The following is a 27,333-nucleotide window of genomic DNA, read 5'->3' as shown; positions in this document are numbered from 1 at the left end:
AAGGCAGATGTGATAGACCTATGGAGAAAACTGAATGGGGATAAAAAGGAATATATTTTTTTCTCAGCGGTACAAAGCACATATTCAAAAACTGACCATGTGCTAGGGCATAAAAACCTCACAATCCAATGCAGAAAGGCAGAAATAGTCAAAACATCCTTTTCAGATCATGATGCAATAAAAATTATTTGTAATAGAGAATAGCTGTTCTTTATTAAACTGTAAATAAGTTATAATCTATTAGTGGACAAAAGCTGTCAGGAACCTTAGAGATCTTGTAACTCAATCTCTTTATTTTCACCAATGATGAAATTCATAGAGAGGACATATGACTTGCTTAACATTACACAGCTTGTTTGTGGCAAAAGACAAGAAGAAAGGTCTCTTTCCTCCCAGTCTAATGCCCTTTCAACTGTGCCATGTATACAGGACATGTATTTGCAGAAAATTCTTCTAAATTTTGTCATTTCACTTCATTTTAATAGAATAGTTATTGATGATCAATGTCAAAAATGAAGCACATTTTAAAAAGAAGGCAGATGACCCAGGTTGGACCTTTTTGATAATTTGGTTTCTTTTCATTGGTATCAAATATAGAGTAACTCAATTATTCTCATATGATTCAAATATTTTATAACTAAAGTCAGGCTTATGCCCCTACATGAATAAAATCACAAACGTAAGACTGCATCAATTTTTATATGCTCCTTTTTTCAACTACAAATGTGTCCCCAAAACAAATATGGACTGTAACACAGCCTGAGACACATCTCTGACAGAGTCAAGGAGTATGTTTAGTGATTTTGGAGGTATAAATACCTTCCAGAATGACCACATACCATTTTGAAAAACAAACAAAAAACCTTTCCTACTACTGAACAAAATGATGATTTATCCACCACAGAATGACCATATATTGATAGATGTAGAGCTAGGAAATGCCTTAAAAAATTATCCAATTCAACTCCTCTCATTTTACAGTTAAGGAAACTGAGGCCCAGAGAGGCTGTGATGTATCCAAAGTCACATAAATGACTTTATGGCAAAGCCATAGAGACAGGGTGGTGCAGTAGAAAGAGGGGGAAACTTGGAATTGAACAGTCTCAGTTCACATCTTAGGTCTGCCACTTACAAGCTACCTTACAAACTTCAAGTCATTGAACCTCCTAGTTCCTCAGTTCTTCATTTCTGAAATGAAGTAATTGGACTACCTGACAATGTCTCTTCTAACTTTAAGTCTATGATCCTATGAATCTAGCTCCTCTAACTCCAAGGCTAGTGTTCTTGAGACAAAACCATCGAACTTCAAGTTAGATGCAACCAATCTGGGCTGGTATGGCAATTCATACTGACATATAGTTGGTGAACCTATTTATATATACTTTGTCTTCCCCGTTAGAATGTGAGCTTCTTGGCAGGCAGGAGTGACTTCTTTCTTTGTTACCACAGCACTTAGCAAAGTGTCTGGCACAGAGTAAGTACTTAATAAATACTTGTTGATTGATTGATTGGTGGGTTGGAAGGTCACAGTTACCAGAATAAGATTTTGAATTTCTACAGTTGGTTCCTTTGGAAATGGTAATGATACTATCCAAATATTACATCTCCAGTCTATACAATATCCTGTTGATCTAGTTAGGCTTAACGATTTCACGTGATGATCAACCTTTATATTTTTATCACCTTGAATTATTGTAATTGGAAAGCTAATATAATGGAAAGAAGATAAGAAGAAAAGGCAGGGTACAGATGTAAGTAAGTTAGTTGTTTGGTTGTTGGCCCCACATTGGCAGAATAATCCATTTCGAATCTCTCTTCTGGAATGGAATAAAAACACTCAATTATACTTCCAATTCAGTAGGCTGATGAAGTCAAATCCTGAAATAATATGCTTAAGACTAGTGATTTCCTCCTCTTAACATCCCCTTTCTTGCCCATATGTCACCAGCTGGACCTCAGCCATTGAATTGCTTTAGTATAAATGCTTTATTTATATAAACATACATTCTCTACTGAGCACATTTAGTATAAATTCTTTATGTAAACATAAATTCTCTACTGGGCATAAGTACCGCCAGTACCCAGAAAGCTATTATGTTCATGGAGAAAAGCCTGCCCCAATGGGTTTGCACTTACATGAAAGAAAGAAGGAAAAAAATTTAATAAGTGCTTGCTATGTACCAGACACTGCTACTGCTACCACTGTCAATCATGTTCAGCTACTAGATGCAGTAATCTAAATGAAGGACTGGGTTTGTGCTCATAAATTTGTGAGGTGGGAAAATTAGTTGAGCCAATGAATTCAACCAAGGCTAAAGTAAATCTTTGTGGTGTTTTAGGCACTACCAAAGTATAACTCTGCCAGGGTTAGGTAATTAAAAGTGTTTATAGTAAGGGAAGAAGGCAAACTACCCAGTCCAATAATGACTGGTACTTAAAATTTCTAACCCAATCTTAAATGAAATTTCCTTGGACCTACTTGGGCTCTCATGATCATCTACAGGCTAGGATTCCCACCCCTACCACCTAACCACAATAACGGCAAGCTCTCCTTTTTGGTTTTCCCAAGATGTCAACTTCCTCTTGATTTTGGTTTTGTCCACCTGGGCACTCTGGACCAAGCTCATTTGTCTTCTCCATAATTCAAGGCTCACTAATCAACCAATCAAGAAACTTACCAGTCCCTGTTGATTTTGGGAACTTCCCTGAAATCTATTTATCATCAGTTGCCATCCTGTCCCCCACCTTCTACCATAAATCAAGGGAGTAAGGAAGAAAGGAAATGCAAACAGGTAGAGATACTGCATTCATCATCTCCAAAAAGAAAAATAATTTGACTTGACACACAGCTCACTCCATTACAGAGATGTAACTGGAAGAAACCTTCTTCCCAAGCCTCTTAAGTAATCTTGGCTGGGAGAAAATCCTCTGTTTTAGCAAGAATAGCTAGAGCTCTCCCTCCTCACTCCCAGCTGATACTCGCTCCATGTAGACATGTCTGCTTCTAGATTTCCCCTAGTCCATCGGGATTTACTCTGATAGCATCGAAATCTTCCCCAAAGACAGAATTCCACACAATGTTCCCTCTTTCTTGATCTTATCTTCCTTTTTCGTAAAACGAGGGAGCTGGTCATTTTGTTCTCCACTACCCCATCAGCCACATCATCTATCATGAGGGCTTCTTGGCAAAAACTTCCTTTCCTCATCATTATCTTCTTTCAGTTTAAGGAAAAGTCCCTAAGATTTGAGCTCTTAGAAAAGTCCCTAAATATCATGAGTATTTTGTTTGTCCTTAACCCATCAGATCAATGCCTGAGGGACTGGGGAGAATAAAGTGACTACTTTATCTTGGCTTTATCTATTTTTTCCTTGGCTCCTGTTAAGGAAATTCAGAATTAAATAAAAAAGAAGAGAAGAAACTCTAAGGTAGGCAGAAATTTGAATGGAGTGGAGAAATCAAAAGGAACTTTGATATCAATCTTTCCACATGCACATATAAATATATGTACATGTATACACATATAGATATCTATATATCTATATTAATATCTTTATATGTATGTATATATATGTATATAAACATACATATATACGCATATATATTCTACAAATTCCTTTGACCTCTCCCTTTCCAATATCAATTCCTTATTCATTATATAAATGATATAAGTACCTTTCCCTCTCTTATGAGTACATTTTAATTACTGAAAGGAGCAGAAAAAGAACATTTTGCATGAAACAGATGGAAAATCAGCTAGAGGAAAAACACAAACAGTTCTTAGAGAGCCTTAGAGGAAAGCAGCTGCTCAGATAAAAATCCTTGAGGAAAGACATAAAGTTCAGAGAGGAGCAAAAGAAAACCTCGTCGGAGAAAAAATGTACTAATTATAAAGATGGCTTCAAGTGTATTGTTTCCCAGTGGTTAATTTATATATGACTGCTTTGGGGTCTTTGGAGTTTATTGTTGAGAAACTTGGAATCACAGGATTATTTTTGGAGTATGAGACTATGTTGTTCAGTCGTTTTCAGCCCTTTTGTGACCCCATGTGGGGTTTTTCTTGGCAAGAACACTGGAGTGTTTGCCATTTCCTTCTCCAGCTCATTTTACAGATGAGGAAACTAAGGCAAACAGGGCTCACACAGCTAGTACTTTGAGGCCAGGTTTGAACTCAGAAAGATGAGTCTTTCTGACTTCAGACCCAGCACTCTATCTACTGTGCCACCTAGCTGACGGAAATGTGAATTTGAGTTTCTCAACTAAAAATATACATGGTTTACTACACATGAGGAGGTCTTGATATGGGCTATTAAAATTCAACTGAGCAGCCTACAAGAAAAGTTGCTTACAAAACAAAATAGAGCAGAATAGAACACACAAACTGATGGAGTTTAGAAAATAAATTGAAAGATGACAGAATTTAACAGAGAAGAGGATCTGACAGGATCTGAGCATAGATGAGAGCTAGTAACTAGACAGGCAGACTCTGCAGTTGATGTGAGGAGATGATCAGACTGAAGGGAAGTTTTGGTGACTTTGCGGCTGGAAGCTAATTTGAACTGCATGAAGAGCTGGCTAGGAAGGAAGGAAAAAAGTAAGAAGCATTTATTAAGCACCTACTGTGCGATAGACCAATTACCTTAAAATTATTAGCATATTTGATCTCACAACAATCCTGGGAGGTAGGTTCTACTGTTATCTTCATTTTACAGTTGAAGAAATTGAGGCAGGCAGAGGTTAATTGACTTGCTTAAGATCATACAGCTAATGTCTGAGGCTAGATTTGATCTGAGATCTTCCTGACTCTGGGTCCAGTGCTCTATCCACTGTGCCACCTAAATGCCAATATTCTTTAGGAAAAGGTTGCCTTATCCTATAGTATGATCCACAACTTGAGAGTCCTTTGTGACTTGAAAAGGGAAAATTCTTTCAAACCCACAAAAAACATGAATAACTTTGTATGGCCCGGGATTAAAGGAAACTTTTTTTTATTTAAAGAGTGTTACTGCCTCAGTACCTAGGTAAGGGAGCAGACCTGAGAAGCTCTACAGACCCCAGGCTTAAGGTTAATATTAGCTGAAAGAATTTAACACTGTTTTAATGATTAAATAAGATCATTTATAAATGTAAAATGCTTTGCAAACCTTAGCTATATAAGTGTCTGCTATTATTATTGTTAATGGTTGAAGAGTGGTAGAGAAGTGGATTTATCCAGTAGGAAAAGAGACAACTAGGGGTGCACTGGTAAATGTTTAACTACCAGCTTTTTGGTGGGGGGAATACAAGTGAAACATTTTTACATTTAATCTGCTTCATTATCATTTCCCCATAGTTTTCTTAAGTCTAGACAAACAAAAAATAAATCCAGTCTGATTTGTAGCATTTGCTAATTTCAGAGGACTAAATGTTTACACTGAAAATTTAACAATTAGCTCTAGGGAGCCTATTCAAGATGACTCCAGAAAACCTCTGGCAGACTATATATATATATATATATATATATATATATATATATATATATATATATATTATATATTATATATTCAGGCTAAAATTCCAGAGTTGTGAAATTGCCCTGGATGTATGAATTTCACTTTTAATGTGCCTTACTATTACATTTCTATAAGTTTGTGCCTACTCTGCTCCTCCACCGACATTCTGTGCATTGGTGGAAAAGTATTACCTAGGTTTATTGATGGATGGTTATGTTTTGATTATTGTTAAATTTTTATTCCACTGAGTAAACAATAGCTAACATTTATTTAGTACCTTAAGGTTTGCTAAACACTTTACAAATCCTCACAACCCTGGTAAATGCTATTATTCTTATTTTACAGTTAAGAAACTGAGGCAGAGGTTAAGTGAATTATCCAGAATTACGCAGCTAGTATGTTGCTGAGGTCACATCTGAACTCAGATCTTCCTGCCTCCAGGTCCTGTGCTCTATCCATTGTACCACCTAGTTGCATGTCTTCTTGGCTAGTAAATGTTCATGATCAGGGGTTAATGTTGTCATAGCTGTTTTGTTTAAATGGGAAGCAGCCTGTGAAGACATTTAATCTCTCAGTGCATTAGGCTACTCTCTGGATCTAAGGCTTTGACCTGCATTAACAGAAAGATTTTCCTCACCTGAGAGTTCCCTGTGCCAATGAAATCATAGGTCCAGTCACAATCTCCATCCTGTAATTCTGTAGCTCTGTAACTTGTTCCTGAATAATTAAGGTTGAAGGGGTCAGTCAACCTCTTGCTTTCTTTAGACAATAGATGTATTGGTAAGTTGTTTATAAATATATTTTTTATTAATCAAAATCTCTTTTAAGTAAAACAAGTAGTCTAATCCTTTCCTGAAGGAAACAAATTACAGAGCCTTCTGTTTTATAAGGTGGTCTCTGAAATCTCAGGATTGTTAAAAGAGAGAGGGAGCCTGGATTTTGCGTATCACAAGAGAGTTTCATAGCAGTCTTTGGGTGGGAGTGACCAGAAAGTACTTAATAAACATTTGGTGAATTATTTAAATAAATTGAGGGCAGTATTTACAGCAATTCTCTGGAACTGCATCTTTTAGGGAAGTATGTTTCATGAAGGGAAAGATTAGTTCTTTTTTGTCTTTTTCTTAGGGGAAGGAGACTGCATCATTAGCCCTTGGCATAGTGTCTTTCACATAACGGGTCTTTAATTAATATTTGTTGAATAGAAAAGCTTTCCCACATTTCTATGTTCTAAATACTTTCCCCTGTAAGACATATTTCACATTTTATTGATTTTTCTTTAGCACAGAAAGCATTTCTCAAGTTCATAAACATACATAATTGATGCATGTGCTAATAAAATCATCTTGGTAACATGAAAACCCAGAATCAGTGGGATTTTATATAAGAAGAGGTGATAGAAATGCCCCTTTGTATAAGAAGAGGTGATAGAAATGTCCCACCAACTTTCTCCACTTCCTTGCCTTCCAGACCAACTCAAATCCATAAATATTCATATTTATGTGATTCCACGAGAAGCAAGTGATCTGGCTGCCTGGCCAATTTCTTGGGAATACTCCTATAGAATTCAGAATGACACCATTCAGGTACCATGGAATGTTAGTTAGACTGTTGCTTAGCTCCTTTAGCTCTGTGAGTTAAAGGGATAAATTGGAAACCTTGCTTTCTTTTGTTTTTTTTTTCCATTTTCTGTCATTGTCCCATAAAAATCAAGATATTCACTTGAAAGTATTTTGAGTTCAGTGTGTCCTATTCTAATCCAAACAGAAGCCTAACCCAAAGCAATACAGCTCTGGTTGGTATGTCAGAAATGAAGAGTATGACTTGACTTTACCTAGGGTTTTAATGATGGTAGCAAGGGCTCTGGGGCATTTCAGAATCTAGACTGGGATATAGAAAGAGACAGTAACAAAGAGAAGGTATTTAGGGGATTGGGATTTTTTTAAACAAAACTAGCCTTTGGTGGTAGAGGCAGGTAGGTGGAACAATGGATAGAGCACTGGGCTTGGAACCAGAAAGACTCATCTTCATGAGTTCAAATCTGGCCTCAGATACTAATGAGCTGTATGACCCTGGGCAAGTCACTTCACCCTGTTTACCTCAGTTTCCTCATCTATAAAATGAGCTGGAGAAGGAAATAGCAATCCACTCCAGTATCTCTGCCAAGAAAACCCCAAACAAGATCACGGAGAGTCGGAGAGTCGGACATGATTGAAAAACAACTTAATGATAACAACAAAAGCCTTTGATGGGATTCCTAGAGAATGCAGAGGATTTAAGATCTGATGTGTATAGAACTGGTAGATGAGAGAGACCCTGGAACATACAGTACATATAATGTATTCAGTCCAATAAAATATAGAATACATTTACAAAATATACACACATATAGTCTACACACATATAGTAATAGGTAAGAGGCTGACCTAGTGGAGAGAGGGCAGGTCTCACAATAAGGAAGATCTAGGATCAAGCCTTGTCTCTGACACATAAAATTAGTATGATCAGAGGTAAGTCACAATGTTTCCAGTGTTCCAGGAGACTCTGACTGTAAATCACCAGGTGCCTATCAGCATCGACATGGGAAAAGGGAGTGTCTAAAAAAGCAATTATCTATACTGAGGAAATAACAGATCCGGTTTCCCAATCTTCTGCCTCTACCACCGCTCATCAAAAATGAGAGAGAAACAGAGACACAGAGAGAGACAGAGACAGAGAGACAGAGAAACAGAGAGAGAGAGAAGAAAATAGGCTGTTGTTTTCCCAATGGGAGAAAGAAACAGAAATACCAGCTAAGGAGCCAGAGAAAACAGAGGTAAGGAATCTTTGGCTTCCTTTATTTTCCCATCTCCAAATAAATGAATCTCTGCTGAGGAGGGCATTAGAAACTACTTCTGAAAAAAAGAGAACAGACTTCCTTACCTTTTATTCTTCCCCACTTGGAAAGAGGCAAGAAGGAACAATAGCAGCGTGAGTCATCATATGAATTGTTGTGACCACTTTAGTTTCCACATCTATAAAATGGAAATGATCTTATTTATAAAACCTATTTCACAGAGGGTTTCAAGCCTAACCCTGAGGAACAGCTGCTCTGCCTAAAGAGTCCTGGTGGAGTCTAGCCTCTAAGGAGCAAGTTTTATCTCATATTTCTAACACTCTTTAGTACCTCATTAAACCTCCACACCTGTGCCCCAAGGATGATTTTACTTAGAGTTCAGATCTAGAACTTCTTCCAAATGGAGAAAGGAAGTAAAAAGATACTCAAGATACAATATAAATCATGTATGAAGCAAATAATATATTCCTACACACAGAGGAATGCTAAACATAAAAGACCCACAGAGCATATGAACAGAATGATTTTAAAATAGAATTCAGTAACAACTTACAAGTATTTTTATAATCTACTGGGAGTCTGATGCTTACAATTTGTAGCAGTATCTAATTAAGTATTTCACATTATGCTTCAGTTCAGCATCTCCCAGATTGGTGCACTATACGATACGTAATTTTTGCCACATAGGTGTGGTGTGGGTAAATAGTCCTCCCCAAAATTTGGCACAGGAGGTCCACCTGTCATGTTGGAAGGTTTCTTTACTTCAAAAAGTTACCATTAGAACAGTCTTGCTGTCCATCTAGCATCCCTTATTCTTGCCACGTGACAAGCTTTTCTCCTTGATAACATCCTCTACTGCTGTTCTTCAGAGTTCCTCACTGTTTGTATGTTACAGTCTATCCATACCTACCAAAATTCCTTTTCAATCTTCTTTGTGTAATGTTCATCTTTAGATCTTCAGGAGCGCTGATGTTCTAGGTCTCTCTGCCATATAGAAACACTGGTAAATTGTTTGTAGTGGAAATGTAAGTTGCTGCTCTTATGGGAAGCTTGAGGTCAAAGTGCTTTGCAATTTCCCAAAAGCAATCTATCCCACTATCTTGTTCCTGCCAATTCTGGTCCCAGTTTATTGTCCATCTCCATTGTCTGTTCCATATATTCATATGATTAGAGAAACTCAATATAGCATGACAATTAAGATACATACTCAAATCTGGATAATAGACATTCTTCAGCCACTTGGTCTTTACTGTGTGGATGGATAGCCCAAAGTTTCTTGAGTGATTGCAAATGTCTTCCAGGAAGGTTTGCGATGTTTCAGGGTTTAATGCAATTAAGGCAACGTTATCTGTAATCAGTAGCATATGGGGAACTTTACCATGCAACTTAATGGAAGGTGAATCCTTCCTTAGCCTGATCTTTGTGTTCGATCACCTCCATTGCTGCAGATATTTTTGGCAAGCATATATCTTGTCTTAAGTCCCACCTGATGTTTATTATTAGCAGGTCATTGAATAGGATTATTTCTATGGATACAATTCTGAAGAATTGTGAATGATCTTGATATATAGATGGAGGCAATTTGCTGTAAAATAGTCTTTATGGGGGGCATTTTGTTCTACTGAGTCAAATACTTTTTTATAATCAACAAATAAAAAGCAAAATGTGATTTTATATTTCCTACATCTTTTCATCAATTGTTAGATGGTTAAAATATGGTCTATTGTTGAATATTTTTATGAAAGGTTGCTTGAATCCTAATACCCTCTTTGAGGTTACCCTCAGATTTTGTACAGATGAGAGGTCAGTAGTTACTGGTATTTTCTCAGTCACCTTTTTTGGGAGGGGATATTTGTCAGGCATCTCTTAATTTGACATATAAATCAAATATTTGCTGACTAAGGCATTTCTAGGACTTTTTGGTCTTCTTGTAGCAATTAATTTATATTGGCTTAACTTTTGGATGAAATCATTACAGTCAGTGTTAATTTTATTTCTATTATTCATTTCCCATTTTTAATTTCAAATAACTTGTTTAAATAATTGTCATCTTAATTATATAGCGTATCTTTTCCTCATACTATTCTTTCTTCTTGTTTCTTATAAATTTGTTTCTTATAAACTCTGACCTTAGCACTGATGGGTAAATGGTTTAACTGTGTATCAGAGAGAATTCGTATCCATAACAAGTTTTTCCTTTTAGTTAAAAGGTAGTCAGTTTCGTACTTTCTGATGTTACTTGGTACTTGCCATGCCCTGAGCAAACAAACTGTTTTTCAAAGAAAGTGTTCATGATATGGAGGAGCGAGACTTCTGTGTAATATGTATGTATTTGGCTTCTCCTATTTCTTTCTCTTGGAGCATAACATTAGTGTCTGATTCAGCTTAATGTGAAGTGAATTGACTACTTTTGGGGGACAAATCCTCCTTGGAGAGGAAATGTAGCACAGTGGAATGATTCCTCGATTTGGAGTTAGGAGATATCTGAGTTCAAATCCCCTCTCTTACATGTATTAGTTGTGGGATCATGAGCTAGTCACTCAATTTCTTTAGGCTTCTCTTTCATCATATACAAAATATGATGAATAATAGTATTTACCTCACAGGATGACTGTGAAAATAAAATGAGATATTTTTAAAATAACTTCTAAAACTCTAAAATTGCTACATAAATACTAGGCATTATTCTAATTAAGTAAGGATCTTTATGAATTAATTGTCCCTTTACCTCCCACCTTTGGAATTACTTAAAAAAAAACCTTTTAAAATTCACTCATTTCAGCAAACCTTTTCTGACCTTCACAGTTAGTTCACCATTACCCAATCCATCCACTCTGAATCTCACGTAGTGTTTTATTTACATTTCTCTTGTATATAGCATTCTCACTTTTCTCTTTCTCTTCTCTTCTCTCTGTCACTAGAAAGCTAGATTGCCATGTCCATTAAGAAGCAGCTCTCTTTTCCTCTTTGATGGGACTCTTAGTGTTAAATTCCCCTAAGTAACATCACTTATGATTTACTACTTGAGCTGAGACCAGATAACACAATAATTAGTCACTGACAATGATGTATTTCATAAGCCAATGGAGCACTCCCCCATCACTGTTCCAGCCCAAACTTCAAAGAGACTTTCTTTTTTCATTCCACCCTCACCAATATTAAGAAGCCTCTCTTACAGGAGAGAAAACTTTTGATCTGGTAATGGATATAAACATGGTATTTCCATAGTTCCTGACACAGAAAAACCCTTGGCTCCCATTAGTGGCCATAAAAGTTTCATCTTGGGAAGAGTTATATCCAGAGGTCTTTCATAAGAGTTTCTATTGACTCAGTATAGAATTAAGCCTTCCGTAAATCAAAACTCCGAAAGCTACAGGGTTCTAACTACGAAAAAATCTTAGTCCAGGGATTAACTGAGAGACTTTGCAAATGATTTTTTTTAGCCAAAGAACCTCTGACTAATAGAGATGTCATGTTTGGTCACTGACTACTTTAAATTATGAAAGTATGATTAATTCATTGGCTCACAGAGATCTCACATGATTAACCTTCAGTTACAGATCTAGGACTGGTTGATTGCCTGATCAATTCGATCAAAATAATAAAGGCAGTTTGGGAAGCAGTGAAATGCAACAGGAGGTCACACAAAATCTACTGGGTGTGCCCATCAGGCAAACCATACCTGTTGTAGGAGCAGCCTCATATTGTTTGCGGGCTACCAGGTATTTGGAACTTATCAGGATTTGGACAGCTTTCTTAATTTCTGGGGATATGAGGTTGCAAAGACATTTGGGTTATTTTTCCCACTTGTATAATCTCTTTGGGACACAACCCTAGAAGTGGTATTGCTGGGTCAAAGGATATGAACATTTTTATAGCCCTTTGGGCAGTTCCAAATTGCTCTCCAGAATGACTGGGTCCATTCACAACTACACCAGCAATGTAACAACGTTCCAATTTTCCCATATACTCTCCAGCATTTATCATGTTCATCTTTTGTCATTTTAGCCAATCTGACAGGAGAGAGGTGGTACCTAAGAGTTCTTTTGATTTGTATTTCTCGAATCAGTAGTGATTTTGGGCATTTTTTTGTATGCCTATAGATATCTTAAATTTCTTCCTCTGAAAACTGTCTGTTTGTATCCTTTGACCATTTCTCAATTGGAGAATGACTTGTATTCCCATAAATCTGGCTCAGTTCCCTGTGTATTTTAGAAATAAGGCCTTTATCAGAGATACTGGTTGTAAATATTTTCTCCCAATTTTCTGCTTCCCTCCTAATCTTTGTTGCATTGGCTTTTTCATACAAAAACATTTCAATTTAACATGATCAAAATTATCAGTTTTATATTTTGTCATGCTCTCTTTCTCTTGTTGTGTCATGAATTCTTTTCTTTTCCATAAATCTGATAGGTAAACTATTCCTTGCTCTCCCAAATTGCTTATAGTAACAGCCTTTATTCCTAAATCATGAACCCATTTTGACTTTATTTTGGCATATGGTGTAAGATATTGGTCTATGCCCAGTTTCTGCCCTACCATTTTCCAATTTTTCCAGCAGTTTTTGTGAAATAGTGAATTCTTAGCCCAGAAGCTGGATTCTTTGGGTTTATCAAAGAGTAGATTGCTATAGTCATTGACTTCTCCATCTTATGTACCTATCCTATTCCACTGATTCATGGCTCTGTTTCCTAGCCAGTACCAGGTAGTTTTGATGACTGCTGCTTGATAGTGCAGTTTAATATCCAGTATGGCTAGGCCACCAACCCTGGCATTTCTTTTCATTAGTACCCTATATATTCAGGACCTCTTATTCTTCCAGATGAATTTTGTTACTATTTTATCCAGTTCTGTCTTTGCAGCTATTACTACTGCTTCCTTCCTCCACTTTACATATACTTCTCCTCTGGTTTCCAAGGCTCTGGTGCAGGAAGGAGAGAGTGCATCAAAATGATTTCATTACCATTTGTTGGGATCTCCCTACAAACTGCTTCCAGATATTTTCCATAGTTCCAGTGGCAATTCTGCTTGGTGGAGCCAAGTTCTCAGGATCAGGAGGGCTGTCTACCATCCTCATTTTAGCTTTCTAGTCTTGCTGGGGACTCTTGCTAACTGCAGTTAATTCAGGGAAAAATAGGATTTTAATTGCCCTTTGAGACTTCAAAGAACATTTATTTTTATTTTTTTCTGGGGGTTCAGTTTGTAAAACATGACCTTATGGTTCTGGTTGGTACAGGCAACAAATTCAAAGTTAAATCTCTTAAATTTTAACAAATGTGTCACTGATCCTTCAATTCTACCACTGACCTTGGGAAAGTGCAAGAATAAAGAAACAAAGTATAGTTGGAAAGAAACTATTTTCAGCCAACGTAAATTTCTTCTATATTTTAGGTTAAGGAGAAGAGTTTGATTAAAAGGAGCCATCTGCACAATTTCTATTATTTAATTAAAGTATAGTTATTAATTTTTTAAAATTAAATTCAGTTGCATTAAATTTAATTTTCTTGTTTGATAAATAAAATACTATCCTTTACGATTGAGTATTTAACAAATTTCACCTTTTTATAAATAACATAAAATATCCTGGCTATGCACACTTATAAAATGTGTTGCACATAACTGCCCTACAAGGGATGGGAAGATAATTACCTTCCTAAGATAGGAAAATCATCTTGGGTGAACAACCAGAATGGGGAAATGCCTTAGCACAGATTTAACTCCGTGCTGTCCTTCCCAAAACAAGATCATAATAGGTCACGTTTATATGACACTTTAACACAAGAAAAAACTTTTCTCACAACAACCCTATAAGTTAGGTAGTGTAGATATCATTATTCCTATTTTACTGAGTAAGAAACAAAGTTTCCCAAAAGGGAAGTGATTTGCTCCTTCACAAAAGTCATAAATGTTAGAGCTAGATTTGAAACAAGTTCTTCTGGTTCCAAGTCTAACTCTCTACTGTGCTATGCTGCCCATTCTGTGTAATCAAAATTCAGCTGTTGGTAGTACAAACATCCTGAGATTTTCTCTTTCTTATTCTAGTATTAGTAGGGATGAATTTTCATTGAAATAATTCTCTTGCTTGGTACCCATCAAGAGTAGATTGAACTTTTCACCCAATGAAAAGAGTTTCATTCTGGGTGAAGCTAGCTAACTTATATGAGGATCACAAACCCACGCCTTAGTGTTTTAAGCACCATGCCCAGCCTAGTTGAGTTAATCAGCCTAGACAAATATTTAAGAAATTGTCATTGATAGACATCTATCAAAGGGACCGCAATTAAATTTGAGTAATATGGAAATGTGAGAGGTAACAAGTGAGTCTATCTCCAAAAACAGAATAGAACCCTCCTCCAAAAGAAAATATACAGCATATCTTCATGATAATTTAAAAAACACTCAAATAAATGAACAAACAAAAGTTCCAACACAATTTTAAAATAATGAGCATTGAAAGAAACCAAGGCAAAAGAAAGTCAGAAGGAAAATATACTACATGCTAACAGTAAACAAAAAAGTAGAGCTTTCTCAAAATAAAGCAAAATGGAATATAAATAAAATGAAGGAAACCAGGAACACAAATGAGAAAAATATTACAAGAGGAAATAAAAAATTAAGTGCAACTAATGAACCTCAAAACAAGAGGATGAAATTCAACAGCCTAGAAACAGCTGTGAAGAACATAAAAACAACAATATATTTCTTGAAAACTAGACTTTACTACAGACAAAATAATGAGAGGGAGAGAAGACATAAGAAAATAAACCAGAAAATTACTGAGCTGAAAATGGATTTATATTCAGTGAGTATGAAAATGATAAATAGTATGAAAATGGTAGATAGGACAATGTGAGAAGAAAACATGTAAGGATTATTACCTTTCCAATGAGGAAAGAAGAAAATAATTTGGCTCTATTTTTGTTGTTCAGTCATTCAGTCATGTCTGACTCTTCATGAACCGATTGACTACTATACCTCAGGAAATCACGAAAGCAAATTTCCAGAATTATTGAAAACAAAGGAAATATTTCACATCAATATGTTTCAGAGGATGCCAGGAGGGATAAACCTCAAATTTAGCTCAGCCTGACATATCATTGACAAGGTTCAAAGATATTATAACTATAAGATTATTTTACACACATCCAAGAAGAGTGGTACCACAAATTTAAAAATATTAATCCAAATTTCACATTTTTTCTATTAAAATGAGAATGACAGATGAAATTAAAATATGATATGATGGAAGTTAAGAGATCTAGGACTTGAGGGTAGCAGCATGGTATGATGGAAAAAGCATTGACTGGAATCTGAGGGCTTGAGTTCAAATAAAATATTTGATATTTATTATCAATTTCACATTGGGAATGTTACTTACTTTTCCTGAACCTGTTTCTTCATCTATAAAATAAAGGGGTTAGGACTATATAACCATTGAAATGATGAATTAAAAAATGAAAAAGGACTTGTTGCAAATTACTTGTCACAAATTTGTGAGATTTATGGTAGATAACACTAATTTTAAATCATATTTTAACAGACAAAATCAATAAGAACACAAAAGACAGCCCTAACTTATGTTAAGTACATTAATCAGTGTATTAACTGTGATTAATTAGAATATTATCTCAATACAATCATTATTTGGGAATTAAAAAACAAGAGTAGTATTGTTTTGATTAGTTATTAAAAGCCACAAGTAGGTTTGGATGGGGGTGGGAGGAAGAGGAATAAGAGAATAGAGAAATAAATTGATTGGGGAAGTCATAATTAAATAATGTGGGAAGAAAAAAGAAAAGGATAATGAGGGTGGAGAAGGGAAGTTGGAAGGATAAAGAAATCTCTGTGGCCTCAAGGTCACATGTGGCCCTCTAGGTCCTCAAGTGCAGCTCTTTGATTGAATCCAAACTTCACAGAACAGATCCCTTTAATAAGAGGATTTGTTTTGTAAAACTTGGACTCAGTCAAAAGGCTGCACTCAAAGACCTAGAAGGCCACACGTGGCTTCAAGGCTGCTGCTTCCCCACCCCTGCATAAGGTATAGGAAGTACATTTAATACCATGTGTATATTAGGGAAATCATTACAAGGGATTAATATATCTATTTGCAAAAGATTTAATGGTCAATTTAAAAAATCTGGAATTCAGAAAAAAAATAAGATAATACATTAATCAGTGAGGAAGCATTTGTTAAAAATTTGCAACGTTCAAAACACTGTACTAAGCACTGGGGATTTAGAAAGGGCAAAAACACAGTGCTTGTCCTTAAGGAGCTTACTTCTAATAGAGGAGACACTATGCAAACAACTACATATATAAAGGATATGTACACACACGTAAGTGTGTGTGTATGTGTATGTGTGTGTGTGTGTGTGTGTTGGTGTATTGTAAATAACAGGGATTGTCACAGAGAAAGCACTAGCAAGTGAGGAGTGGAGGGGGGGGGAAGATGGAGAGAGGGAGATAAAGAGCTGAGTCTTGAATGAAGCCAATGAAATCTGGAGGCAGAGGTGAGGAGGGAAAGGGATCCAAGTGTACAGACAGATGTTGAAAATGCATAGAGTCAGGAGATGGAGCAGCATGTGACAGCCAGAAGATTATTGTTATCATATGACAGAGTACATAGAGGTGAGTAAAGTAGAAGAGTGGAAAGGAAGGGAGGAACCAGGTTGTGAAGGGTTATAAAAGTCAAGCAATATATTTGATCCTGGAGATAATAGAGAAACAATGAAATTTTAAAAAATTGGACAGGTCAGGTCAAATCTCACTCTCTCCATCTTTCCCACCCTCTCCACTCCTCACTTGCTAGTGCTTTCTCTCTCAGATTCCTTGTTATTAGGAACATCATTGGGCACTGAGGGCAGGAAGGTCTGGGGCTGGGGAGACACAAGGCAGGGAGACCTTCTGGTAGGGTATCGTAGTAGTCTATGAATGAGATTCTGCACCATACTGGTGGTTATATGAGTGGAGAGAAGAGGATAATTATGAGAGATATTGTGAAGGTAGAAACAATGAAATTTGGCAAAAGTCTGGGGATATGGAGTGAATTCCTGTGAAGAGTCAAAGTTGATAACAAGTTTTCATGGTTGAGTCCCTGAGAGGATGGTGGTACCCTCAATAGCTGTATGGAAGTTGGGAAGATGGGGAATATTTGGGGGAAAAAGATAATCAGTTCTTTTTGGGATATGTTGAGTTTAAGATGTCTATGGGATATTCATCTCCCATAGACATGGCCCATAGGCAGTTAGTCATAGGAAAGAGATTAGTGCTGGATAAAAAAATCTGAGAATAATCTGCATAGAGACTATAATTCAGTCCTTGGAAGCTGATGTGATTATCAGGTTAGATATTGTAAAGGGAAAAGAGAAGAGAACCCAAGCAAATGAGCCATCAAAAGAGACTGAAGAGGAGCCGTCACATGGTTAGTAGGACAAACAGGAGAAATCAGTGTCATGAAGATCTAGAGAGGATAAAATGTCCAGGAGAAGAGGGTGATCAATCAGGAGATATGGTTCAGAGAGGTTAAGAAAAATGAGGATTTAGGGGGAAAAGTCATTAGATTCATCATTTAAAAGATTATTGGTAACTGGGAGAGAGCAATTTCCATTGAATGATGACATTAGAAGCCATAATGTTAACACAGGCACAGACAGACAGAGAGAGATACAGACAGAGACAGAGAGACTGAGAGAGAGACAGAGAAACACACACACAGAGAGACAGAGAGAGAGAGAGAGAGAGAGAGAGAGAGAGAGAGAGAGAGAGAGAGAGAGAGAAACTCGAGGAAGTAGAGGCACCAATTGTAGATGGCTTTCCCAAGGAGTTCAGCCATCAAAGAGAACAATACAGAATGATAGCTAGTGGGGATGGGATAGTTGGATCAAGAGAGAGTGAGGAAGGACGGGAAGGACGGGGAAGGTATGAGTGTTTGTAGGCAGCCCGCCATAGCCAATAGCTGAGGAAGAATTGGAGATTAGTGAGAAAGTAGGCATGACAGAGAATACAATCACTTGGTCTGTGTTTCCAGTCCTTGCCTGATAGGACACTTCCTGAAAGGCTCTTTTGTTTTGAAAAAAAAGCTTTGAAAGGGAACAAGTTGAATAATCATTCCTTCAACTTTGGAAAAGGTAGTTTCTGCACTAACATCTGGCCTAATTGCCTACTTTTTATTTCCATCTTGGATAAGCCCAGTGGGTTTCTCAGAAATAACTCCTGCTTCTTTGATGCAAGTCACCAACCCCCATACATTCTCCTCTCCCCAGACCTAAAAACATGCCCCAAGATGAGCAAATAGCAGATGTCTCTGGCTTGAGAAGAAAACAGAATAAACATTGAAGCCTCAGGCACCAAGGTGTCAGGAACTATTGGTTACTCACTCCAAAGGAAGGCTCATAACATACTAAGAAAACCCAAAGTTCAAAGAGAAGAGATGGAAGGTTTTAAAAAGTGCTAGTGGTGAAGTCTTAATGGGGTTTTGAGGTTCACTCAATTTAAAGCCTACAGAATCTATTTGGCTTTACACACATTAAAAAAAATGTAAATCACCCCTGAGCTGAGACTATACATGAGAAAACTCACCCTCAAGGGCAACATTATTTAGTTATAAGCAAGTGCTTATGGGAAGTTAGCCAATGGCAACCACAGGCTCCTGAAGAGGATTATTGCAGCAAGACTGCAGGCTCCTGTTTGTTTTTGGAGAATCAGACGAGACTTGTCTAGGAAAGGGGGAAAAATAAATATTATTGTTTTTCCTGGTGAAAACTCTCACAGAAGAGTCATTTGCCTTCTCAGTTTCTTTCCCAAGCTTAAAGTAGATCCCTGACAGCACAGAGATTTCCAATGTCCCTCCAAGTTCAGGTTAGCTACAGCTCTCACTCCACCAGCACTTCCATTTCTAGTCTTTACTTCTGAGTGGGTTCAACAGTGTGGGAGAGGGGCAGGAGAGGACCCCCCCCCCCCCAGCAATCAGAAAACTACACAAAGCCACTAAGAACTTGGTGAACACCACAAAGAAAAAGGAGAAGGGCCAAAGAGAAGCTTCACCTACTTAGCAGTACTACCCATAATGGCATTGTGAATTCCTTGGGACGAGATAAAATAATTAAATTCATTGAGATCTTCAGTAAACCTCACAACATTTTCACATCTTTAAAAAACTTTTAATATGCAATATGTCCTCCTTTTTCCATAGTCACTTGCTTTCCATGACTGACCTTGATTGCACAAGATTTTGACACATATTCTGTAAGTCTTTATCATGAAATCACACTTTTAATCACAGAGAATATTAAGTATATACTTTTGATGAATACTCCATTTCCCCCAGTCTATCCCTGATTACAGACCAAAGATTTTCAATGAGATTTAAACCAAATGAGTTCCAAAGCTATCTAAAGATGTTTCTCTTCATCTGTGGGATAAATTTCTTAGCCTTCTGTGATTTGTGATACAGTGCAAGGCCACACTGCACAATTCAGTTTCCATTTTGGAATTTCTGTAATTCAAGGACAACTTTATTTTTCAGTCTATCAACTTATTTATCAGAACTCATCAATAGGGACAAGATTTCTAGGCTCATTAGAGGTGGACGAGCAAGCAAACATTTTGGGGGAGTGTATCTTTTACAACCTGATGAAGATGTTCAAATCTTACATGCTCACTTGGGCTCTTTCTAACAATTCTAGTATGGATTTGAATATAAGTATGAGTGTCATCAGTAAAAATTGCCTTTTTCTGATCTATTATACATGCATGTGTAAATATGGATATGGATATGTATACATATATGTATGTATACAGATATATTTCAAAAGATCTTTTGATGAAGCCTATCACGTTATTTTTATGGACAAGATGATAAGATCAGTACCTGATGATAGTCCAGTTAGATGGATCCAGAACTGACTGAATGACTACAACCAACAAGTAGTTATTGGTTTGGTGTCAACTTGGAGGGAGGTCTCTAGTGGAAAACTCCAGAAATCTGATCTTGTTCATGTGCTGTCAAACATTTTTTATCAATGGTAAGGATGAAGGCATATGTTTATCAAATTTGAAGATATCTTAAGACAGAGAAATAGCTAACACATTTGATGACAGTATATAAAAATGTCACAGCTAGCTAAAGAGATAGGCTGGCTCTATTAAGATAAAATTTGATAAAGATAACACTTTGTTAAAAAAATCAATTTTAGAAGTACAAGATAGGGAAGACATGGCCAGTCAACAGTTCAAATGGAAAAAATACTTAGGGGTTTTAGTGGACTGCAAGCTCAATATACGTGAATAGTATGATACAGCAGCCAAAACATCAACACAATCTTATTAAGAGGCATCACCTCCAGAACATGGGAAGTGATACTCCTGCTTTAACATGCTCTGGTCAGTCAACATTTGAAAATATTTGTTCGGTTCTGGGTGCCATATTTTAGGAAGGATATTGACAAACTGGAGAATGTCCAAAGGATAATGACCAGAATAATGAAGAATTTTAGTACCACACCATATGAAAAATGGTTGAAGGAACAGGGGCCATTTAGTTTACAGAAGGGGAGACTTGGTTGGGACAATGATCATTGACTTCAATTCTTAGACTTTCATATGTATTTGTACTGCTTGACCTCATAGAGCAGAGCTAGGAGCAGTGATTAAAGTTGAAGGGAGAAAGATCTCACCTTGATAGATAGAAAATTTCCTAATGATTTGAATTGTTTCAAAGTAGAATGGCACATCTGCCTCAGAAAGTGATGGATTCCCCTCAGCTAGAAATCTTCAAGCAAAAGCTGGACATGCACTCTGAAATACATTGCAGACGAGACTGTTGTTCAGATATGTATTAAGCTAGACAGCCTTTGAGGTTGTTGTTGTGTTTTTCCTTTGTTCTTGAAGGGGACCATGACATCAGAGAAATGATGACATGACTTGCAGTAGACTTTCATTCGAGGGAGAGAGGGCTGTGCAAGGTCACCAGCCTCACTTTCTCCTCCAAAGCCACCTTCCCTTTGAGGTAATTCTAATGACAATAGGTAACATGTATTCGTGTTATATAAGGTTTGCAAAGCACTTTATATACACACATGTACACACATGTATGTATACACACATATTATCTCATCTGATCCTCTCAATAACCCTGTGAGTTAGATATTATTGTAATACAGATGACAAAACTGAGGCTTAGAGAGGTTAAGGACCTTAACCTCCCTTCTTATACAGTGAACTGGCAATAGTGTCAAATAAAGCTTTCCGTTTGTCACACTGGAGATCTTATACTTTTCAGGATGTCCGCACCATATTATACTGACATGCCTGGTATGGTTAGGACTCAAATAATGCCCAAAGATTATTGCAAAAGAATAATAACAGTGAACAAGAAGAATGAAAAAGTGGAGGAAGAACACACTTCCTATTATTATTTTATTCTTTCTTTTAAGCTTTTAAAGATCTTGAAAAGATACCCATTAGGCCGCCATCTTTGGAGGTCAAACTCCTCGGAAAGGAGAAATGCCCATGCCTGGTCAAGAGGATGACCAACTCCTTGTTGACAAAGAACACTTCTCTTTGTTCTGCCCAGGAGCTTCTACAATATCACTTATTTTATAAAGTCCTCATGAAGTAACCATGGATTATGACTGATAGTGGTGGGAGAGATAGCAATGACAGTGATGAGTCATTGGGTTAGAAACTCTATTTACTTGAAAATCAAATTTTTTAGATTATCCTTTATCTGTTTTGGGGGAGGTTGAAGCTTCTTTAGGCAGTGGGTGGCTGGGTAGTTCTCTGCCCCTTTCCTATAGCTCCTAGATATAGAAATCATAGCACTAAAACAATGCCTTGAACATAGTAGGACCTGATAGGTACTTGTTATTTAATTGATTAAACTTTTCCGTTCCAGCAGTAGTTTGACTTCTTTCCAGTTTCACTGAGTACATTTATTTCTGTGAACAGAGCTGAGTAAACTGCAGCAAATGATGTGGATCACTAAACACAGAAAGCTCTATTGTCCTTGGTAATCCATTTATTGATTTTTTCCCCCAGTTAGACACAGTGCCCAGGGTGGTGGTGGGCACATGGCAGATCTCTCACCTATGTTCCCTGGCTTTTTAAGGCACTGGGGATCATATCTGTCATGGTGAGCCAGTAATTGACATTGTACATGTGAACAAAGCATTAAATTCAGGAGAACCTAAAATGAAATTTCAAAGAAAAACATCTCCAGACATTTAAACTTCTTAATTGTATTTAATCTTCAGCATTTGAATTACTTGGCATTAAGAACATATTTTAAATACTTATAAAGTTAAGATATTAAAATCAAGATGTTTAGTTGCTGCATATGTGCTTATAATCATACATCAACGTGCACAGTTAGGTAGCTATTTTGAGGCCTGGAGTTACAGGCTTTCTCAAGACGTGTCAATACTGAAGATTTAATGGGCACAAAATGTGTGTGCTTGGAGCCACCTTGTGGATTCAAAGGCTAGTGCAAGCAACTCAGTCTTGTAGCCCCTGAAAGGATTCTATGAAGCAAATGTAAAAGTTTAGGGTTTATCGTATCCAAATTATAGAACCTATCAATTAATCAATTAACAAGTGATTCTTAAGTGGCCCCCCTCACTCTACACATACACATCAGAATATTCTGGATTCACTCTACCAAAATAAGAGCTACTTCACCTCCCCTTCAGGTTCTAAGGTAACCCCCCTATGGAATTAAGGGATTTTTTTCCCTAATGTCATCAGCTCAACCCCCCATTCAAATGTGTTCTCTCCATTGCTAAAAACTAATGATTAGCACCCAATTTTGTTTAACAAATTAATTTCAATTCAATTAGCTTTTTAAAAGGAATTTTAAAACAAACAAAAAAACAGATCCTACATACATTTCCCCCAATCCCTGGTTCCACACTCTTCCCTATGCCACCTTGCTCCTTGAGGAGAAAGGGCTCAGACTTAACACAATTGCTATATAGCATTCACCCCACCAAGTTCAATTCCAAATGTGCCACGATCAATGGATGGATGAATCCACATATCTTCTACTACAAGGTTGGATTAGGGAGGTTGCTTGAAACTTCATTCTTCATCCTCTGGCTTCTGGAAAATCCTGATACAGACTTCCCCACCACAGTTCATCCTCTTTGGTCAAATGTCAACCACCCAGGAATGACACAGACCAAGAGATTCACTTGGCTTTTTAAATGCATCCCAGTTCAGGCTCCATAGCCATTCAAAAAGCTCCTATTTACCATGTGGTTAGACCAGAACCACTTACAAAATGTTTGCTTATGCTCCAAAGTACATGTGAGGACTGCATCCACTGAGCACACACTAGGCATGGCATAAGTACCGGCTCATTGCCCCTCTCCCTCTGCCCTCCATCATATGCTAGACACGGGGTTACAAATATTTAATAATAAAACAATCCTCACTTTCAATGGATTTACACTGTAATAGGGAAGATGAGTACATATATGGCACAAATAAATTGAATGCCTGCAATTAGAACAAGATTATTTATGTATGATGAGATTCTGGTAGCTTGGACAACATTTTTCAGCTCAGTGTTAAACTGAGAAATTGAAGGTCAACTGGGATTTCCAAGATCTTCAAGGCGCTGTAGGCAGTTCCTTTTGCACACCAAGGAGACTTGTCTCTTATCTGAGGGTCACACAATTAGGAAGTGTCAGAGGTGAGATTAGAACCCAGGTCTTCCTGACCCCAAGATTGGCAGTCTATTTATGCCACATTGCTTCATGGAAAATGAATCAAAGTCTGATGAGTTGGCTCTAGAGGCCTGTGCTTTCATTGATGTAAGGAACTTCCAGGTGAGGATACTCCTTCTACCGACATAGGATGGTCCTTTCTCTGTAACTTAGAGCAACTAGAGAGATTAAGTGATTGATCTAGGATCACATGCTTAGTCTCTATTTGTCAGAGGTAGGATTTGAATAGATTCTTCCTGGCTTTGAACCCAGTTTTCTATCTCTTGTACAATATGGCCTCTCAAAGAATGAAAATATTGTTAAACATTTGAAAGATTCAGAAGATCTGAATTTGAAGTCAAGATCTTTCATTTGCCACCCTGGTGACTTCAGCCAAGTCGGTTTCCCTCTTTAGGCCTCATTTTGTGTGTGTGTGTGTGTGTGTGTGTGTGTGTGTGTGTGTGTGTGTGTTAAACTAGATGATCTCTACAACCCCTTCTGCCTCTGAACCTATGATGCTTGGGCTCATAAAAATAACAATTTCTTTTTAGTAATTAAGACTTTTATTTACTTGAGTTTGGACTTCTCTCCTAAATAAGGCTTGGATGGGTAAGATTTTGTTCTATATATAAGAAAGCATTAGTAAAATAACCTTCCTCTAAATTAGGTGTGACTTAGGCCTAGCATCTTTGGATCTTAGACAGATTCATAGGAGCTTTATGTCTACAGAACTTTCTAATCGAATCCCTTTATTTTACAGATAAAGAAATTGAAGCCCAGAGAAATTAAATTATTCACAAAGTTAGCGGCAGGGATGCTTTCATGCTTGCCTCTGTATCCCCGACAATTTTCACAGTCCCTGGCCCATAGAAGATGTTCAAGAAATGCTTTTTAGTTAATTGGTTATTCTTAGGGAAATAAAAAAGCAACAAAAAATAATCACCTACAGTTCCAATTTGTTATGAAAGGGATCGTGATGGGACCTGTAACAGACATGCATCAAGACTTCTTGAATTTGAGAGTGTGCAATTTTGTTCGTGTGGACACTCTCTTCACCCCCAACCAATGCAGAATTTTTCTGGTCTCTTTGACAAATGTTTCTTTTTCCCCTTCATCTTCATTCTGAGGGCCATAGTTATTACTAAGTCTATGAAATCTGTGCTTTTCGAGATTCTCCTTTATATCATTGTACTAACTCTGATTTTGATGATGCTCACCATACACTACTTCCCCTGCTCCTAAAGCACTGGTCTGACCAAGTTACTCCTCATCCCCAGACTCTCTATATTACCCCTGGTAGAGTGTAAGTTTCTTGAAGGCAAAAATTGTCTCACTTGAACTTATGTTACCACCCCCAGCACTGGTACATGGTAGGCAATTAATAATTTAATAATTGTTACTGTCAGAGCCTAGCAAGATAGGCAGTTCAACCAATGCCAAGAGAAAGGAAATGTTGCCCATGGTCATTAAACTAAAAAGTGGCAGAGAAGGGATTTAAAACATTATTTTTCTGTCTCCAAATTCAGCGCCCTTTCCACTTAGCCTAGCTTGTGAGGCTGAAATAAGCTGTCCTAGCCAATAGGTGGGGCCACAAATTAGATGGTGCATATCCTTGATGTTTCTGTTTGAGAGCAGTGAAAAGGGATCTTGTTTGAATGACATGTGATCCTCTGGTTTCCCTTTGGCAGTTCCTGACAATCCATAAGATTATTGAAAGAGGGTGTTCATTGTGGTTTTTCTTATCTTTAAAAATGACTCACTGTGTTTGTCTGGTATGAAGATGGCGCCAAGCAAATCAGACCAAATGAACCTAATAGTTTCACCTCCATCCAAACAAAGCCTGTAAGAATAGAAGGCAGGATTCCAGCCCTGCATTCTGGGAAACCCCTGCTGAGAAGCGGCTACTTCATAGCCAGGGAAAGGAGGAGGAAGCTCAGTGTGACTAAATTGATACTGAAATCATCATGACTGAATTTTGCTTTTGGTCAGAAATTCTGTTTGAAAGGAGTAAACCTGCAATTAGTAGGGGAAAGTGTGAAGGAAGGTGGCCCAGCAGTATTGGCTATATTACCAGACTATATTACAAAGTGGTAATCATCCCAACAATTAGGTGCTGGCTAAGAAATAGAGTGGTGGATCAATGGAGTAGATTGGGTATATGATATACAGTAGTAAATGACCATAGCAATCTAGCATTTGATAGACCCAAAGATTCAAGATTTAGGGGCAAGTACTCACTCTTTGAGAAAAACTGTTGGGAAAACTGGAAAGTAGTTTGGTAGAAACTAGGCATAGACCAACATCTCACACTGTATGCCAAGATAATGTCAAAATGAGTATATGATTTAGACAGAAAGGGTGATATCATAAACAAATTAGGGAAGCATGGAAAAAATTACTTGTCAGATCTATGAATAAGGAAAGAATTTATGACTAAACAAGAGATAGAAAGGATTGTAGAAAGTAAAATGCATAATTTTGATTACATGAAATTAAGAAGTTTTTTGCACCAACAAAACCAATGAAGCCAAAATCAGAAGGAAAGTAGGAAAACGAAGGGAAAGTTTTTACAGTAATTTTCTCCAATAAAGACTTCCTTTCTCAAATATATAGGGAACTAAGCCAAATTTATAAAAAATAAGAGCCATTTGCTGTTGTTGTTTATCCTTTGTTCTCAATAGATAAGTGGTCATAGGATATGAGCAGGTAGTTTTCAAAAGGAGAAATCAAAGGTATTTATCTATCTTTCTATCTGAATATCATTATATGTGAGGAAAAAAAACATGGAAAATGCTGTAAATCACTATTGTTTAAAGAAATGCAAATTAAAAGAACTCTGAGGTACTGTCTCATACTTATTAGATTGCTTAACATGACAGAAAAGAAAAAAATGACAAATGTTGGAGGTCTTATGGGAAAATATTCATACTAATGAACTGTTCATAGAGGTATAAACTAGTTCAATGATTCCAGAGAACAGTTTGGAGCTATGCCCAAAGGACTATAAAACTGTGCATACTCTTTGACCCAAAAATACAACTACTGGGTCTGTATCCCAAAGAGATCAGGGGAAAAAAAGGACCTATAAATATGCAAAAATATTTTTATAGCAGCTCTTTTTGGGGTGGCAAAGAACTGGAAATTAAAGGGAAACCTATCAATTGGGGAATGGCTAAACATGTTGTGGTATATGATTGTGATGGAATACTATTGTGCTATAAGAAATGACAAGTAGGATGGTTTCAGAAAAATCTGGAAAGACTTATATGAACTGATACAAAGTGAAGCAAACAGAACCAGGAGAAC

Source organism: Trichosurus vulpecula, chromosome 8 (genome assembly GCF_011100635.1).
Source record: "Trichosurus vulpecula isolate mTriVul1 chromosome 8, mTriVul1.pri, whole genome shotgun sequence".
Taxonomy (NCBI): Eukaryota; Metazoa; Chordata; class Mammalia; order Diprotodontia; family Phalangeridae; genus Trichosurus; species Trichosurus vulpecula.
This window is presented reverse-complemented; position numbering follows the sequence as displayed.